Source organism: Megalobrama amblycephala, linkage group LG1 (genome assembly GCF_018812025.1).
Source record: "Megalobrama amblycephala isolate DHTTF-2021 linkage group LG1, ASM1881202v1, whole genome shotgun sequence".
Lineage (NCBI taxonomy): Eukaryota > Metazoa > Chordata > Actinopteri > Cypriniformes > Xenocyprididae > Megalobrama > Megalobrama amblycephala.
This window is the reverse complement of record NC_063044.1, coordinates 35518899-35536029: the sequence shown is the minus strand read 5'-3', so window position 1 is coordinate 35536029 and position 17131 is coordinate 35518899. Positions and strand designations below refer to the sequence as shown.

General features: G+C 40.2%; 1 protein-coding gene and 1 long non-coding RNA gene across 2 annotated transcripts in view; one reads left to right on the top strand and one right to left on the bottom strand.

The window, feature by feature from the left end:
• LOC125245430 overlaps positions 1–17131 on the bottom strand; it is a 1350402-nt gene that overhangs the window by 919704 nt on the left and 413567 nt on the right.
• On the top strand, positions 6002–7935 carry LOC125245993. Its single transcript, XR_007179669.1, has 3 exons — positions 6002–6047; positions 6437–6535; positions 7627–7935. It is a non-coding gene; the product is annotated as an uncharacterized LOC125245993 (long non-coding RNA).

Here is a 17131-nt window from a genome sequence, read left to right as displayed (position 1 = left end):
ATCACAAGCTGCATCTGGGGTGTGTTTCCCGAAAGCATCGTTAGCCAACTGTGGTCATAAGTCCCATTGAACTCTATTGGTAACGACGGAACTTGTGACCATAGTTCGCTTTGGGAAACACACCCCTGATAAATACTTGATCTATTGTGTGGCAAAATATTTGCAAGGGTCAGATACATGGCCAAAATCTTGTGCTTTTTCCTCCCTGGCCCTAGGGTGTGTATGACTTAAAACAAATGCTGATAGACTTGATGTAGATTTCACTATAATTAATTTTTTTTGTCAGTGTTTGAAAGGGCATGTAACTGTCTTGGCTTCAGTAATATGATTTTTCAGATATAAGAGAAGACCACAGATATCTTCACACTTACAGCTACATAAGTCAATATGACATGTTAAATCACACCCCATATGGAAAAGTTTTGTTAAAAACATATGTGATTCTTATATGTTCCAACAGAATATTATAAGGGACATATATGCTGCAAAAACCGCATATACAAATTGCATAATATTTATGTATTTTCAATCCTATATGTCATATATGTCCCACATATAACTAAAGTCTTACAGATTTTCATGATGTAAAAACATAGGAAAATAATGCAAATTTAATAGGCCTATGAATGTCCACCATATCTCTTAAGATGTGTATAAAACATAGTGCATCAGTATAAGGCTGTACTTCACTCATCACTCGCTCTTATCTTGTCCTAAGTGGAGCCCTACGCCTGTCAATCACAGTCATATAATGTATAATCATAGACTTTCAATCTTAGATGAAACACATAAAAACTACACGCAAGCACATGTATTAATTACTTAAAATTAACATTTTAATTACAAACTAATTAATTAGATTAACATTTTAACGTTGGATGACACTTGGTGACTTTAGTCGCATTAGCTATGTGAACAAAAATCATGGACATGATTCAAATATGTTAAAGGGTCAGGAGAAAAAGTCACACTTTGCTCCTTCACGGTTAAAAATGACCACCATAGGAAATTAATGGGAAAAACGAAATCATACAAAAACTCTGAGAATGTTTTGGTGGTACAAACTACAAATCAACCACTGTGCAGAAAAAAAGTGCACAGTAATGAAGGGGTCACGCTCTAAAATATCAAGAGTGCAAAACAGACACTTCACCCCACACTAGTGTGACTATAAAACAGAGCAAGTTTTTACAAATGGGAAATAATCAAGAAAATCAAGAATTCAGCCGCTCTGCAGGATTACGCACTATGCAAAAAACAGCAAGAAGTTTACACACGCACACAAATGAACTGGTGTGGCTGTAACAATTATGGTAACATTGAGCCAAAAGACTTAAAAAAATGGTTGAAATCAGATCTGATTCTGGCCCAGATTAATTTATGTGTAACCCGGCCGGGTAACCTAAGAAAAAAGGAAAACAAATTCTAGAAGAAAAAGAGATTCATCCAATCACTGATCGTGCTGCAGTGAGAGACACCCCTAAGAGCCAATAGTAGCGGCGCATTCATAAGTCCCGCCCACTGGTCGCGCCGGCGCTGCTTTCAGCGTGACCGTGACGTGAGCAGATGAGAGCGAGTCAGAGCAGATCAGCACAGACGAACCAGACAGTTTCTCCAGAAAATCCATTGATCTAGCTGGAAATGTGAATGAGTGCACTGAAAGTGGAGCTTTTGAAGTCGACGCGTCAGCCTGAAGTGATGTCGTCGGAGACAGAGAAGAGAGAGAGACGGAGCGGATCCCAGAGTGTTGAAGCACTGTGAGTAATCTTCCTTGTGTGAATAAAGATATGATTCTATTCTGCTTTAGGGAGTGAAATTCCAGCTATTAATAAGAATATAATATAAATGACATGTTGAAGTTTCTAAAATGATTAATTTCTGAGCCGTTTTGAGTAGGCCGCGTGCACACAGCGCAAGCTGAACTGATTAGCACATGGCTAAAGCTAACACGCGTAAACGTGATAATTGTGTCATGAAATTAGATAAAGAGTTATATATTAGTGTGTTTAATAACTGCCTATTAATGTTTAATTTGATTGTGTCAATTTGAGATATTCATATGATTTATGGAAATGTCTGAATCAAAAGTTTGTTGTGTTTTGCAAGGCCTTACTTTCTTTCTATGTGTGTGAACATGATAATTAAAGTTTATTCTGGTCAATAAACCGAAATTTAACTTTCACTATATAACTTTACACTTTTCTTGACAGACCGAAAGGAAAAGGACAGTGATTCCCAAACCACAGAGAAATTAATGACTGTTGATGAGTATCAAGCACAACCTTGAACGAGACTCAGTAGAGGCTGAAAAAGTGGAAGAAAATTAAAAATTGAGAAATTACCACAAAAAAAGTAAGAAAAATGCTCAGAGGCATGTATTAGTTCTTTTACTGTTGTGGTGAATCAGCAGCTATCAAACTGTTTGGTGGATTACTTTAGTAGTTTTTACTGTCTTTGCACTTCAAACTTTCAAATTTTTTGTAGAACTGCTATTGTTTCAATATTATTATTCAACTTGCTATGTAAAGTTAAGACAAAGAATTTAAAAATGATTGGTAATTAATTGCATAATCAAGTATATGACAAGAAACCTGAAAGTTATCCAACCTCTAACATCTGGCATGATGGCTTTGTAAAATGCATCATTAACATTAAATTCATCAGCTTAGATGACCATATGCACACATAGTAAATAGGTGTAAGAGATTGCTTTATCATATTTTATTTTGCTATATTTTTGTTGCTAGAGTTACCAAATCTGATAAATGAAGTGAACTAATCCAACGCCGTGGTATGATGAGCACACTCGGGCTCTAAAACGAGCTGTGAGAAAAGCTGAACGTAGTTGGAAGAAAACAAAACTAGAAGTTTTTCGCCTTTCGTGGAAAGAAAAAATTATTAAGTACAGAACGGCTATAAGAAATGCTAGATCTACTTATTTTTCAAATCTCTTAATAGAAAACAAACATAATCCTAGGTACTTATTTGACACAGTGGCTAAATTAACTAGAAACAGAGATTCAACTGCTGACATTTCCAAAGAGCACAGCAGTAATGACTTTATGAACTTCTTTACTTGCAAGATTGACAATATTAGAGAGAAAATTATAAACATGCAACCGTCTACAGTTTCGCTTCAGACAGTGCACTGTAGTGTCCCTGAGGTAAAACTAGAATCATTCGCCGCTATAGGAGAGGAAGAATTATCTAAACTTATCAAATCATCAAAATCAACAACATGTATGTTAGACCCAATGCCGACTAAACTACTGAAAGAAATGCTTCCAGAGGTCGTAGGTCCACTTCTTGATATAATTAATTCATCGTTAACACTAGGATACGTGCCAAAAACTTTTAAGCAGGCTATTATTAAACCTCTTATTAAAAAACCTCAACTAGATCCGAGAGATTTAGTAAATTACAGGCCAATCTCGAATCTACCTTTTCTGTCAAAGATACTAGAAAAGGCAGTTTCAACACAACTGTGCTCCTTTTTAGAAAGAAATGGAATCTGTGAGGATTTCCAGTCAGGATTTAGACCATACCATAGTACTGAGACTGCTCTCGTTAGAGTTACAAACGATCTACTCTTATCATCCGATCGTGGCTGTATTTCTCTATTAGTGTTATTAGATCTCAGTGCTGCTTTTGACACTATCGATCACAACATTCTTTTAAAAAGACTTGAAAACTATATTGGCATTAGTGGAATTGCTTTGGCATGGTTCAAATCTTACTTATCTGACCGTTATCAGTCTGTAGTAGTTAATGAAGAGATGTCGTATCGATCACAAGTTCAATATGGAGTACCACAAGGCTCAGTACTAGGACCGTTGCTTTTCACTCTGTACATGCTGCCCTTAGGAGAGATAATTAGGAAGCATGGTGTTAGTTTTCACTGCTACGCTGACGATACTCAGCTCTATATTTCCTCGCGCCCTGACGAAACCTACAAATTCACAAAACTAACAGAATGCATAGCTGACATTAAAAACTGGATGACAAGAAATTTCTTATTATTAAATTCAGAAAAAACTGATATCCTAATCTTTGGACCAAAAACTTCCTCACGAAAAAACCTTGAATACTCTCTAACACTTGACGGGTGCTCCATTAAATCTTCGTCCTCAGTTAGGAACCTGGGTGTGCTCTTTGATACCAATCTTTCATTTGAAAGTCATGTTTCTAGTATCTGTAAAACCGCCTTCTTCCATCTAAAAAATATATCTAAATTACGACATATGCTCTCAATAACAAATGCGGAACAGTTGGTTCATGCATTCATGACCTCAAGACTAGATTACTGTAACGCTCTACTGGGTGGTTGTTCTGCTCGGCTTTTAAAGCTGCTGTAGGTAACTTTTGTAAAAAAAATTTTTTACATATTTGTTAAACCTGACATTATGTCCTGACAGTAGAATATGAGACAGATAATCTGTGAAAAAATCAAGCTCCTCTGGCTCCTCCCAGTGGTCCTATTGCCATTTGCAGAAATGCACCGCTCCCGGTAAGAAACAACCAATCAGAGCCAGGAGGAGTGTCTTAGCAGTGTCAATCAATCAAGCGCGCGTGCGCGCTGATCTCACCCCTCCCATACACAGCGCCAGCGCATACAGGCTTCAAGATTACCGGTGTGCCGCAGCTTTGCTTATGGCGGAAAAACAATCCAAACTGCCAATTCCTCGAGTGGCACCTGCTCATAAAATAAAGACGGGTAAACGGAAAAAGACAGATGACGATGATAAAAAAGCCAAAAAGAAAGAATTAGATAGAGCCCGAAATAAAACGAGGGTAAATATCGGAGCGGCTTTTCCGAGGTGGAGGGAGCTATGTATCCTGAACGGATTAAAAACCGATGCAGAGTCAGCCACATTTCTGCTTGACAAGTAAGTATCCCCGCTTGATTTGTTTAATTTTTTAAGAACTACACAACTAAGATAATTTCAAAACAGGACTGACAAATTATGTATGGCATGGTTTCTTGTAGATTTCAGGGTGGTCCTTTGCATATAACATCGTTTTATTTCGCCATAAGCAAAGCTGCGGCACACCGGTAATCTTGAATTTGACGCCTGTACACTGTGCATGACAGGAGTGTGATCAGCGCGCACGCGAGCTTGATTGATTGACACTGCTAAGACACTCCTCCTGGCTCTGATTGGTTGTTTCTTACCGGGAGCGGTGCATTTCTGCAAATGGCAATAGGACCACTGGGAGGAGCCAGAGGAGCTTGATTTTTTTCACAGATTATCTGTCTCATATTCTACTGTCAGGACATAATGTCAGGTTTAACAAATATGTAAAAAATATTTTTTTACAAAAGTTACCTACAGCAGCTTTAAACAGACTACAGTTGGTCCAAAATGCGGCAGCTAGAGTTCTTACTAGAACCAGAAAGTATGACCATATTAGCCCAGTTCTGTCAACATTACATTGGCTCCCTATTAAACATCGTATAGACTTTAAAATCTTGCTACTTACTTATAAAGCTCTAAATGGTTTAGCTCCCCAATATCTAAGCGAGCTCTTGGTGCATTATAGTCCTTCACGTCTATTGCGATCTCAGAATTCAGGCCAGTTGATAATACCCAGAATATCAAAATCAACTGAAGGTGGCAGATCCTTTTCCTATTTAGCACCTAAACTCTGAAACAATCTTCCTAGCATTGTTCGGGAAGCAGACACACTCTGTCAGTTTAAATCTAGACTAAAAACACATCTCTTTGCTCTTGCATACACATAACACATTATCAATACATTAACATTTTTCAAATCCGTTAAAGGATTGTTACGCTGCAATAATTAGGTCGGCCGGAACCGAGAACATTTCCTATAACACTAGATATACCTGTACATCAGAATAAGAATGGCATCTACGCTAATATCAGTCTCTCTGCTTATCCTGAGGTTTGCCGGGTGCTGGATCCAGGCCGTATCCAGATCAGATGGAGAACCTGTGTCTGGACCTGACTACAACGTAGCCCAGGAGACAATGGGCCTACAGATCCAGTTCTGGCTGCATCTATAATTCAGATTTTTAAATCTCCGTATCCGCTTACATATATTTATATATAATCTATTTTTAATCTCTATAATAAAAATGTATAATTCAGATTTTGATCTCCATATCCATTTACATATATTATATATATCTTCCAAGGGTTTTTTTTCCCTCCTAGGACTTTTTTCCCAGTGCTAGCACGCTGGGTTTTTCTCCTAGGGGGTTTTTTCCACCCCTGGGAGTCAGCCGACATTGGCTTAATGTAGCACCATCTTGTATATGTTACATATTACCACGCTTGCTTGTACAGCTTATTTTTAACCATTTCTCTTTTTTCTGTGCTCCTAATATGTAAAGCTGCTTTGAAACAATTACAAATTGTAAAAAGCGCTATATAAATAAATTTGACTTGACTTGACTTGACTTGACTTGAAGATGGCCCTGAAGTCTCTGTTTGTCAGCATCAGTCACATAACTTGGAAGATGGGACAGGATTTGCCACAGAGTAATTACAGAGCCCTTCCAACAGAACAGGTAGTGTACTAGTTTATCTAGTCAATGAAGTGCTGAAACCATGTTGTTGTTGTTGTTATTGTTATTATTATATTCAAAGTGATCCAGTGGGAGTAAGTTTAGGTTAAAGGATTAGTTCAGTTTGAAATGAAAATTAGCCCAAGTTTTACTCGCCCTCAAGCTGTCCTATATGTATATGACTTTCTTTTTTCTGATGAACACAATCTGAGAAATATTAATAAATATTCTGACTGATGCATCCAAGCTTTATAATGGCAGTGAATGGGATCAATGAGTCTAAGGCTGAAGAAAGGTACTCCATAAACGTACTCCACACGGCTCCAGGGAGCTTAATAAAGGCCTTCTGAATCGAAGCGAAGCATTTGTTAAAAAAAAATCCATATTTAACAAGTTATGCAGTAAAATATTTAGCTTCCGCCAGACCGCAATCCATATTCAAGTTACGAAAAAAGTGTAAATTGGCATCACGTCAGTTACAGTTTTTTTCCGTAAGTTTAATAGGGAAGGTGTAGGACATAGCGTAAGCTTTGTGTACTGCAAGAGTTTTACACTTTCTTCGTACATTGAATACGGAAGGCAGAAGCTAGATATTTTACATCTTAATTTGTTTAAATATGGATATTTTTTTACACAAATGCATCGCTTCGCTTCAGAAGGCCTTTATTAGGCCCCCAGAGCTGTGTGGAGTACGTTTATAATGGATGGATGTGGATGGAGGCACTTTCTTCAGCCTTATACTCATTGATCACTATCACTGCCATTATAAAGCTTGGATGCGTCAGGATATTTATTAATATTTCCCAGATTATGTTCATCAGAAAGAAGAAAGTCATATACACCTAGGATGGCTTGAGGGAGAGTAAAGCTTGGGATAATTTTCATTTCAAAGTGAAATAATCCTAAGTTTCTTGCTCCGTGCCACAATAGTAGCAATTCCTGTCAAACTCACAACTTTCTGGTTCCATTTGGAAGTCCAGATCCCCAAACATGCTGCTGTTGATTTGTCTAACTTGATATGTAGTCATGGACTGTGGGCCATTTTGCTTCCTAACAATAGCAATGTTTTGCCTTTTTATTTGTTTGTCTCACAGGAGCAACGTTGCAGAAAGTGTCCTCATGTGGTGACCGCCAGCATTGGTACAGCAATTAATGCCAAACTTACTGAAATTAGAGCGAAGAAAACACAAAAACATCTGAAAACCTTAATGGTCTTTGATGATTGATAGCCGTGATAGTGTGTTCAAGGTATTTTGTTGTTGTTGTTGGGGTGTGTGTGTGTGTGTGTGTGTTTTGCCTTCGCAAAGTTCAGTTTGATATCAAGTTGTAATTTTAAATTATTCTTGTGGAGTATAATTTGATTCTCTTTGATTGTGTTGAAATAAAAGTATTTCTAATGTAAATTTGTGCAAGTAATTGTCTGAAATCATATATGATTTGTATATGCAGAGATATTGTAATATTTACAGAAATCATGTAAGATAATTATAAGTAGAGATATGAGGAATTAGGTGGAAACATATAAAGTTTGAAGAACAGACACACAATTTACCTATTAAAAACATATAATCTGTATAAAATTCATATGAGCAAATAATGCAAAATTTAAATGAATCCTATATGACTTGCATATGATTCAATCAAGAATTTTAAATGATTTGTATAGGAAATTTACTGATATTCATACACATTTTATACTAAAATCATATACTATTACATACTGTTGTCATGTAAAACTCATATAAGAATTTAGCAGTATTCATATATGACCTAAAAATCCCATACAAGTTTTATGTGTGCTTTTTAGTATGAAAGTGGCCATAATCGGTCTGATTTTGTATATGACATGTATTGGACTTATATGAAACACATAAGGAAATTCTGGCTGATTTGAGTAAGGAAGATATATGGTTGCTGTGTATGAAACATACAGGGGGTTTTTTCATATGGGACTGCATCTAGTTTAGTCCTATTCTTTCATTATTTATGGCCATAAGTGTAACTCTTGAAGGCTGAAAACTTAGAAAAAGTTACTGTACATTCAGGGAAACCCCACTTAAATGATGCATTCAGCAAAAAAACTATGAGTTTGCATGTCACATGTGCCTGACATACACAAATGCGTTACTGCAGGTCTTATCACACATGTTGCAAGTTATCATTTTTATACTACAATTCACAGACCTTCACAGCAAAATAATCTTACCATTTTAACACTGACAATCTTTAAGCTATACTCTCTAAAGGATTAGTAAAAGTATTGCGTAAAACAGAGGCAGCCAGTTAAGTAACTAACTGTTAGCCTCATTGCATTAGTGCATATTTCAATATACCCTGAGACAAATGGTAAAATAAAGCCCAATACCTGATGTACATTTGATAACAAATGTCAATATCAGAGTAACACTTTTATCATTTTTTACTTGCCTTGATAAACTGGCGTAGAGAAAAGCTGCATGAAGGTGAAAGAGCCGTCCAATGATCTGTGCTGGCAGGAGCAAAAATCCTCACAGTCGGAGGGAAAATTATCTTTCTTAATTTAATCGTTGTCTTATTCTTCCTTCTCACATAATAAAATATTGAAGTAATTTAATGTTAAACTTTTAATGTAATGTTAATCCTTTTTTTCTGCATGTCTGTTGATGTGCCATGATTTTCCTATGAGTTGTGAGCAGGCTCAAGCAAGTGACTACACTAAAAAAAATACTGTATACTGTAAGACTGAACAGTAGCTTGCCATTATTATTTTGCTTGTCAAATTCAGCGTCATTTACAGTATTCAGCTGTATTTATGAAGAGCAGTAAATTACTGTACAAAAATTACCTTATTTTTACAGCATTTTTTTTAGATGCATCGAAAAAATTTTGCACATTTTGGAGGGAGGTTTTTTTTATGTTTTAGGTAAACATAAAGGCCCAGTTTCACAGACAGGGTTTAGCTTAATCCAGGATTAGGCCTTAGTTCAATTAGGATATTTAAGTAGCTTTTATAAACATACACTAGAAAAAACATTACTGGTGTGCATCTTGAGACAAAACAATGGCACTGACATATTTTATGATATGTCAGTACAAGTTGCTTTCAGTTAAAACAACTCAAACATGCATTTTAGTTTAGGACTAGCTTAAGCCTTGTCTGTGAAACCGGGGGATAAACTAGATGCCATGCCACCAAATAAGCATCCCGCACAGGCCGAGGAGGTTGACGATATTAAGCGACATGTTGATGGAGGAGGTAAAATCAGAGAGCGGTGTCAGCGCATGCTGAGGCACACAGTGCTCAGAAGTTGCCAACTTTCTGCAGAGTCAATAGCTACAGACCTCCAAACTTCGTGTGGCCTTCAGATTAGCTCAAGAACGTGAGAGCTTCATGGAATGGGTTTCCATGGCCGAGCAGCTGCATCCAAGCCTTACATCACCAAGTGCAATACAAAGCGTTGGATGCAGTGGTGTAAAGCACACCGCCACTGGACTCTAGAGCAGTGGAGACTTGTTCTCTGGAGTGACAAATCATGGTTCTCTGTCTGGCAATCCGATGGAGTCTGGGTTTGGCGGTTGCCAGGAGAATGTTACTTTGCCTGACTGCATTCTTCCAAGTGTAAAGTTTGGTGGAGGGGGATTATGGTGTGGGGTTGTGCTTCAGGGGTTGGGCTTGGCCCCTTAGTTCCAGTGAAAGGAACTCTTAATGCTTCAGTACACCAAGACATTTTGGACAATTTGTTTGGGAACAGTTTGAGGATGGATCCTTCCTGATCCAACATAACAGCGCACCAGTGCACAAAACAAGGTCCATAAAGACAAGGATGAGTGAGTTTGGTGTGGAGGAACTTGACTGGCCTGCACAGAGTCCTGACCTCAACCTGATAGAACACCTTTGGGATGAATTAGAGCAGAGACTGTGAGCCAGGCCTTCTTGCAAACATCACTGCCTGACCTCACAAATGCGCTTCTTGAAGAATGTTAAAAAATTCCCATAAACACATTCCTAAACCTTGTGGAAAGCCTTCCCAGAAGAGTTGAGGCTGTTATAGCTGCAAAAGGTGAGCCAACTCCATATAAAACCCTATGGATTAAGAATGGGACTAAAGTTCATGTGCATGTAAAGGCAAGCGTCCCAAAAAAGAAATCTAGAAATCTTTGCATATATAGAGTATAAAATGCAGGACATAGAAAATATTGATCCAGAAAATAACTTGCTTATTTATTAATATTAATGACAGTTGCAGTTACTATACAGATGAGAAATTTAATATAACCTTCAAACTAGAGCACAGCATATCAATGATCCACATTAACAGTAGAAGCCTATATGCCAATTTCCACAGCATTAAAGAATATTTAAAACAATTCAAGAACCAATTCAACATCATAGCAATATCAGAGATTAATACTGAGAAAGGTGTGGATTTTGAGATTGATGGCTATGAACTGAATTATAAAAATAGAGTGAATAGAAGTAGAGGAGGTGTGGCAATATACGTGGATAACAGACTGAATTATAAGGTGATGATGACTTGTTGGAATGTATTACACTAGAAATTTGTGAGTTGTGTATACGGAACCACTGGATCAAATATTGAAATATTTAACAAGTGGATGGTAAAATTATTTACAAAAACATCTCAAAAGTTTGTTCATATGTGGAGGCTATAACATTGACATATTAAATCCAAAAAAGCAGAAAGCAGAAAATAAAAAAGTTTAAGAATAAAATTAATATTATGAGGATGTGTAAGAAATAATACTATAATAACATATCAGATAATAATAAAAATATGAAAGGTTTATGGAATATTATAAATAGTATTATTAGAAATCTGGAATATTATATTGATAAGGATAAAATAATAAATAACAAGGAAGATGTGGTTAATGGTTTCAGCAAATTCTTTGTAAATCTGGGACCAAATGGGGCAGAAATAATAAATGGTTCAGAAACAACAGAAGGGGTGGACGAAAATGATATAATTTATATTGTAAGAAAGTGTAAAAACAAATCTTCCGTGGACTGGACTAACATTGACATATATTATAGTTTTTTTTTTTTTTTTTTTTTTTTTTTAAGTAATTGAAGAAATTGCAGAACCATTAACTCATATCACTAACTTGTTTTTTTCCCCAATTCTTTAAATTTCCAGAAAAAAATGGCATTACCAAAAGTAATACCATTATATGAAATGAGGGATTGTTACGAACTTTTAAAGGTCTAGGGTTAGAACGCAACATTTAGTTTTTAATATTGCTGTGATGGAGCGGGCAGCAGAAAGGACCAGACACACAAGAGCAGGTGTAGCCAATTATTTTATTGGTACAACAAGCCGAAGCCACTAATCAGTATGTGAGTGCGCTATAATACAATGCATTTGTAGAGAAATATGGATAAATAAAGATACAGTTAACTAATGGGGAAAAGGAACTAAGGTGGCGCCAAATTAAAGAAAAGAATAAAACAAAATAATTCATAAACTAAGTTCCCAAAACCCTCTAAGCTTGCTAACCAAAGAAAAATGTGAAAAGAAAAACTGAGATCTTCGGCGCATCCGACGCCATAACTATACCTACCCTAAATAAAAACAAAAATACAAGAAGGGCGCTCACCTCTTACCTGGTGTATCTAACACTTGATAACTGCGGGCAATATGTATGTCGCGCGATCTGCTTACCTGTTCTGTTTCCCCAAAAGGTAATAAGTTACTCTTAACTCTCAACATCTCAACATAATACAAAGTCAAGTGTTGGATTCACACGCCAAAGAAAACGAAAGACATACAATGTATGACAGGCTCTAACTAAAACGCCTGACACACACACACACACACACACACACACACACACACACACACACACACACACACACACACACACACACACACACACACACACTGCACTCCCAATCAGGACACGCCGGAAGACTTTTAAACACCAGGACGGCACTTGATTGGCTGCAGATACGACACCTTGATGGAGACTGACAGTCGCCTACTACAATCAGCGGAGACCTGAGAACAAGACAGCACAAACGGAGAACAGAAAAGAAGAGACAGAAGAAAAAAAACATCCGAAACACACGCAGCACATAACAAGGATAAACATAATTTCACAAATTACAGGCCTGTTTCTGTAGTCCCCCAGTTCTCCAGAATCCTTGAAAAAGTGTTTACAGAAAGACTTGACAATTTTATTGTGCGAATCACAGCATTATTCATGAAGATTCACACCTCTTCGCAAATGGTTTTTGTAAACAAAAAATGTCTTAGAAATTTAAAATCGATACATTGTTTTATATGACTGAGTAGGCAGGATGATTTTCACATAATTTTGAAGCAAAAACTGTAGACTAAAATATCTCCTCTCAAAAACCGATATGTCCTGGCAGGCTTCTTCCATGGCCTGGAGGAGGTGAACACAGATATAAGGTCTCGGTCATACACTTTCCACCACAATGCTGGAAAAAAATAACTTTTCATGTTTAGAAAGGGAGATAATGCAGGCCGAGAGATGTTTGAAAACCTCAGGTTATTGGTAAACCAGTCACAAACCAGAGCAGCACAATGGAAGGTGATGTTATCCCAAACAACAACGTAGTGAGGTTGCTCTGGCTGTGCTGGTTCCCTGTGGTCCAGCTGGAACCTCAAGGAAAGCAAGGAGGAGAATAGTGTTATAGGGTCCTAGAATGGGATAGCGGTGGAGTAGCCCTCGTTGGCTGATGGCTGTGCACATAGTGACAATCCCTCCGTGCTGACCAGGGACATTTACAATAGCCCAATGGCCAATTATGTTCCTTCCCCTTCTCTTTCTTTTGGTCAGGTTGTAACCAGCCTCATCCACAAAGATAATTTCATGGGGAACAGGCTGGCCTTCAATCTCAAAGATTCTCTGTAAATCACTACCCTGAAGCACAGTTCAAGAGGACACAAATGGCAGCATAAACGGCTATACTGTGATGTTACACACTACATCCTTTGTTCCAAAACTCAATGAACTGATTTGGGCCCTTTTATCTATCTATTGAAGGATCTGATTGATGCGTGTTCAATTTTGTCTCTTAGTGTTTTCACCTGGGGAATTGTGTTCTAATTGAGCTCAAGCTGTGCTGACTTGAGTGAACAGTATTGAATGCTAGTGCCTTCAAAATGACCACATGGTGTAATAAGAAACTAAGGGATTTGTGTGTAGAGTTCTGCAGTGACAGCTCAACAAATTTGACTTGTGTCAAAACGGGAGTAGTGTTCAGAGTTTAGGGGATCAGAAATAGAAATGAACATACTTTTCAGAAGCCTGACATTTCTGTTTATAATATCCTTTTTTTAATTGATCTAATGAAGTATTCAAATTTATTGAGAATTGGTGGGTTTTTGTTAAATGTTAGCCAAAATCATCACAATTAAAAGAACCAAAGACTTAAAGTACTTCAGTCTGTGTGCACTGAATTTATTTAATACATAGGTTCCACAATTTGAGTTGAATTACTGAAATAAATGAACTTTTCCACAACATTCTAATTTATTGAGAAGCACCTGTATATAAAGTCTCGGGAAAGTAACCTATTTATTTATTACAGGTGTTTATTCCCTGTGCTAGTTTATGTAAAATGAAGAATACAGAATCTTATTCTTGGGACATTTTACATTTGCATTGCCAAATAAATTGCAGCATTGCTGTGTACAATTAAAACAAAATGTGCAAAATGAAAATAGTACAAGCAGCAAGTTAAGAACAGAAGTTTTTCTTATTGTTTCTCTTGCTGATGTGCTGGAACTTTTTCAGCAAGTTTCTTTGTCTCCCTCACTGATGCTTTTAACACCTTTAGCTAGTATTGTCCTGCATCCCCATCGTGCAGCTACTAAACTCTCCGAACCCCTGTATCTGAGCATCTGAGACTGAGAAGCCAGCAAAAGAAGTCCCAAAATAACAATTCAGATTTAATCGCTATAGACATTAGCTTAATATTTTAAAGTATATAGACAATTAAAGAATTATATCATTTACATATAAAAACATATTCATTGTTAAATGTTTGATTATTAAATGATTAAGAGAATTCAAACAGAATCAGATTCTTTGCTTGATCAGATGATCTACTTCGTTCCCTTTCGATGCTTCACTCGTACTGCGTATGGGGAAAGGTCTCCTTTTTCCCCGTTACTGAAGCCTTTTTCAGTAACGCAGTGTAACTGCATTATCATTGGTTCACTCATAGACAAGTTGTTGAACCAATGACGGCGCGGCATAGCTGCGCGACCTATGGCGACAGAGCGCGTGAATATTCCCGCCGAAATGGGTGGGGTTTAGGGCTATATAAGCGGGTGTTTCGCCATAGGATTTCAGTTCTCTCTCCTTCAGCGACGACTTCACATTGCTCCTCGCTGATCTCCTGCTGAAGCCTTCGCCGCATGGAAGAAGCTCGCCTGGAAAGAAGCTCTCGCCGCCGTCGAAGAGGCTCCCGCAGCGGACTGCTGAGCTCGCCGAGGAAGAAGCGCAGAGCCGCCCGCTTCCCGCTTCCGGCCGCCTGCCAGCCCGTCTCCTGCCGCCATCCGGCGCGCCTAAAAGAGCGATTTTCCCGCGGTTTATTGCCGCTCTAAAGAGCTTTCCAACAGTGGTTTTCACCGCTCTAGTGGCCCTCGCCGCTCTAAAAGAGCCCTCAAACGCCGTTTTCACGGCGGCGGCGTTGTTACAAATGCCGCGCCACTCGTGTGGCACATGCAGAGCCCCTCTGCATGACGATGGTCACGGTGAGTGCGTCGACTGCCTGGGCAGACCCCATGCAGAGGCCGCGCTCACCGGGACCTCGTGTTCTCACTGTGAGAACATGAGTCTCGCCTCTCTGCGCTTGCGGATCGCCTTCTTCAGTGAAGGCGATCTCGCCGCTCGCGCCCTCCTGTCTTCTTCCTCCCGCGAGCCGGCTATGAAGAGACGGCGGGGCAGAGCGGCCCAGCGCACGGAGTTGGATGACGTCACGCCGGCTTCCCCACGTGCCTCACCCTCTCCCCCGAGAGAGCAGTCCCCCGTCCTGTTCTCCCGCCCTGAGCTGCGTCCCTCGGCAGATGCGAGCGACCTCATCTCTTTTGGCGGTTCTGAGGACGAGCCGCTTGATGACGTCATGTCTCTCGCGGCCTCTGAATCCGAAGGTTGGGCCGGTGATTCTGACCCTGCCCGCCTTCCCTCGCTGGAGCCCATTGACTGCAAGCCGGGTATGGATGCCGAGCTCTTCCGCATCCTTTCGAAAGCAGTAGAGGTTTTGGACCTCGAATGGGCTCCGCGAGAGGAGCCATCAAGGAGCAGGCTCGATGAGTGGTTCCTGCAGGGTTCCGCCAGGCCCTCGTCAACGTGCCGCACCGTTTTTCCCAGAGGTTCACAACGAGCTGACGTAGTCGTGGCGCGCCCCGTATTCTGCCCGCCTATGTACTACGCATTATTCAGCTCTCACCTCCGTGGATGGCTCTGAAGAGAAGGATTACGAGCATCTACCGCCCCTGGGCGAAGCGGTGGTGGCTCACCTCTGTCCCCCCATGGCTGTGGTTGGAAAACTAAGAGGGCCCTTCCATCCATGCCCTGCAGGACCACTTCTGCCCTGGCAGGCAGAGCATATACGTCCGCGGGCCAGGCTGCCTCAGCGCTGCACGCCATGGCTATTCTCCAGGTGTTTCAAGCGAAGCTCCTCCGTTCTCTGGATGAGTCCGGCGTCGATGCACCTGCCTTCCATGACCTCCGCAGCGCCACTGACTTAGCCCTGCGTGCCACAAAGGCCACAGCTCAGGCCATTGGACGATCCATGGCCAGCCTGGTCGTGCTTGAGCGCCATTTGTGGCTCAACCTGACCGAGATTAAGGAGATGGACAAGACGGCCTTTTTGGATGCCCCGGTCTCTCTTTCTGGTCTCTTCGGGCCAGCAGTAGGGGCTTTACGGAGCGTTTTACTGCAGCACAAAAGTCGTCTCAGGCTATGCGACACTTCCTGCCTAAACGCTCTAGCTCCACGTCTGCTTCCAGCCGCCCCAAGTCTGCGCCGGCTCAGCAGAACAAACCTGCTCCCTCTACCTCTCAGGCAGCACCACCCAAGGAACAGCGCCATCGTAAGCGCTCCTCCTTCCCGAGGCAACGTCAGGGACCCCGGCCTAAGATTACGCTGGACCCGACGCCTCCTAAGCCTCCTGATGTTTCAGGAAGGAAGAGGATGGGGCAAAGTCTCGCCACGGCCGGACCACCCCAAAAGCTCTTTCGTTCCACCCCCCCTCCGCCTCGTTCAGCTCGGGCGTGGGAGATATGTTCAGTGTTGTGCTAACTGGGCCCAGTGCTGCGTCCATGCAAAACGCTATTCTTATGGCGAACACTATGAATATTCTACCTTCTCTAAGAAAGAGCGAAGTTCCTCTTCCACTCTCTCCGGTGCACGGTGGGCGGCCCGTCACCCAATACCATTCAGCCCCTTTTTCTAGTTCCCAAAAAGATGGCGGTCTCAGACCCATCTTAGATCTCAGGCTCTTGAACCTCTCCCTCATGAGACGGAAGTTCAAGATGCTAACGCTGAAGCAGATCCTCGCGCAGGTTTGCCCCGGGGACTGGTTCTGCTCGCTGGACCTGAAAGATGCATACTTTCACA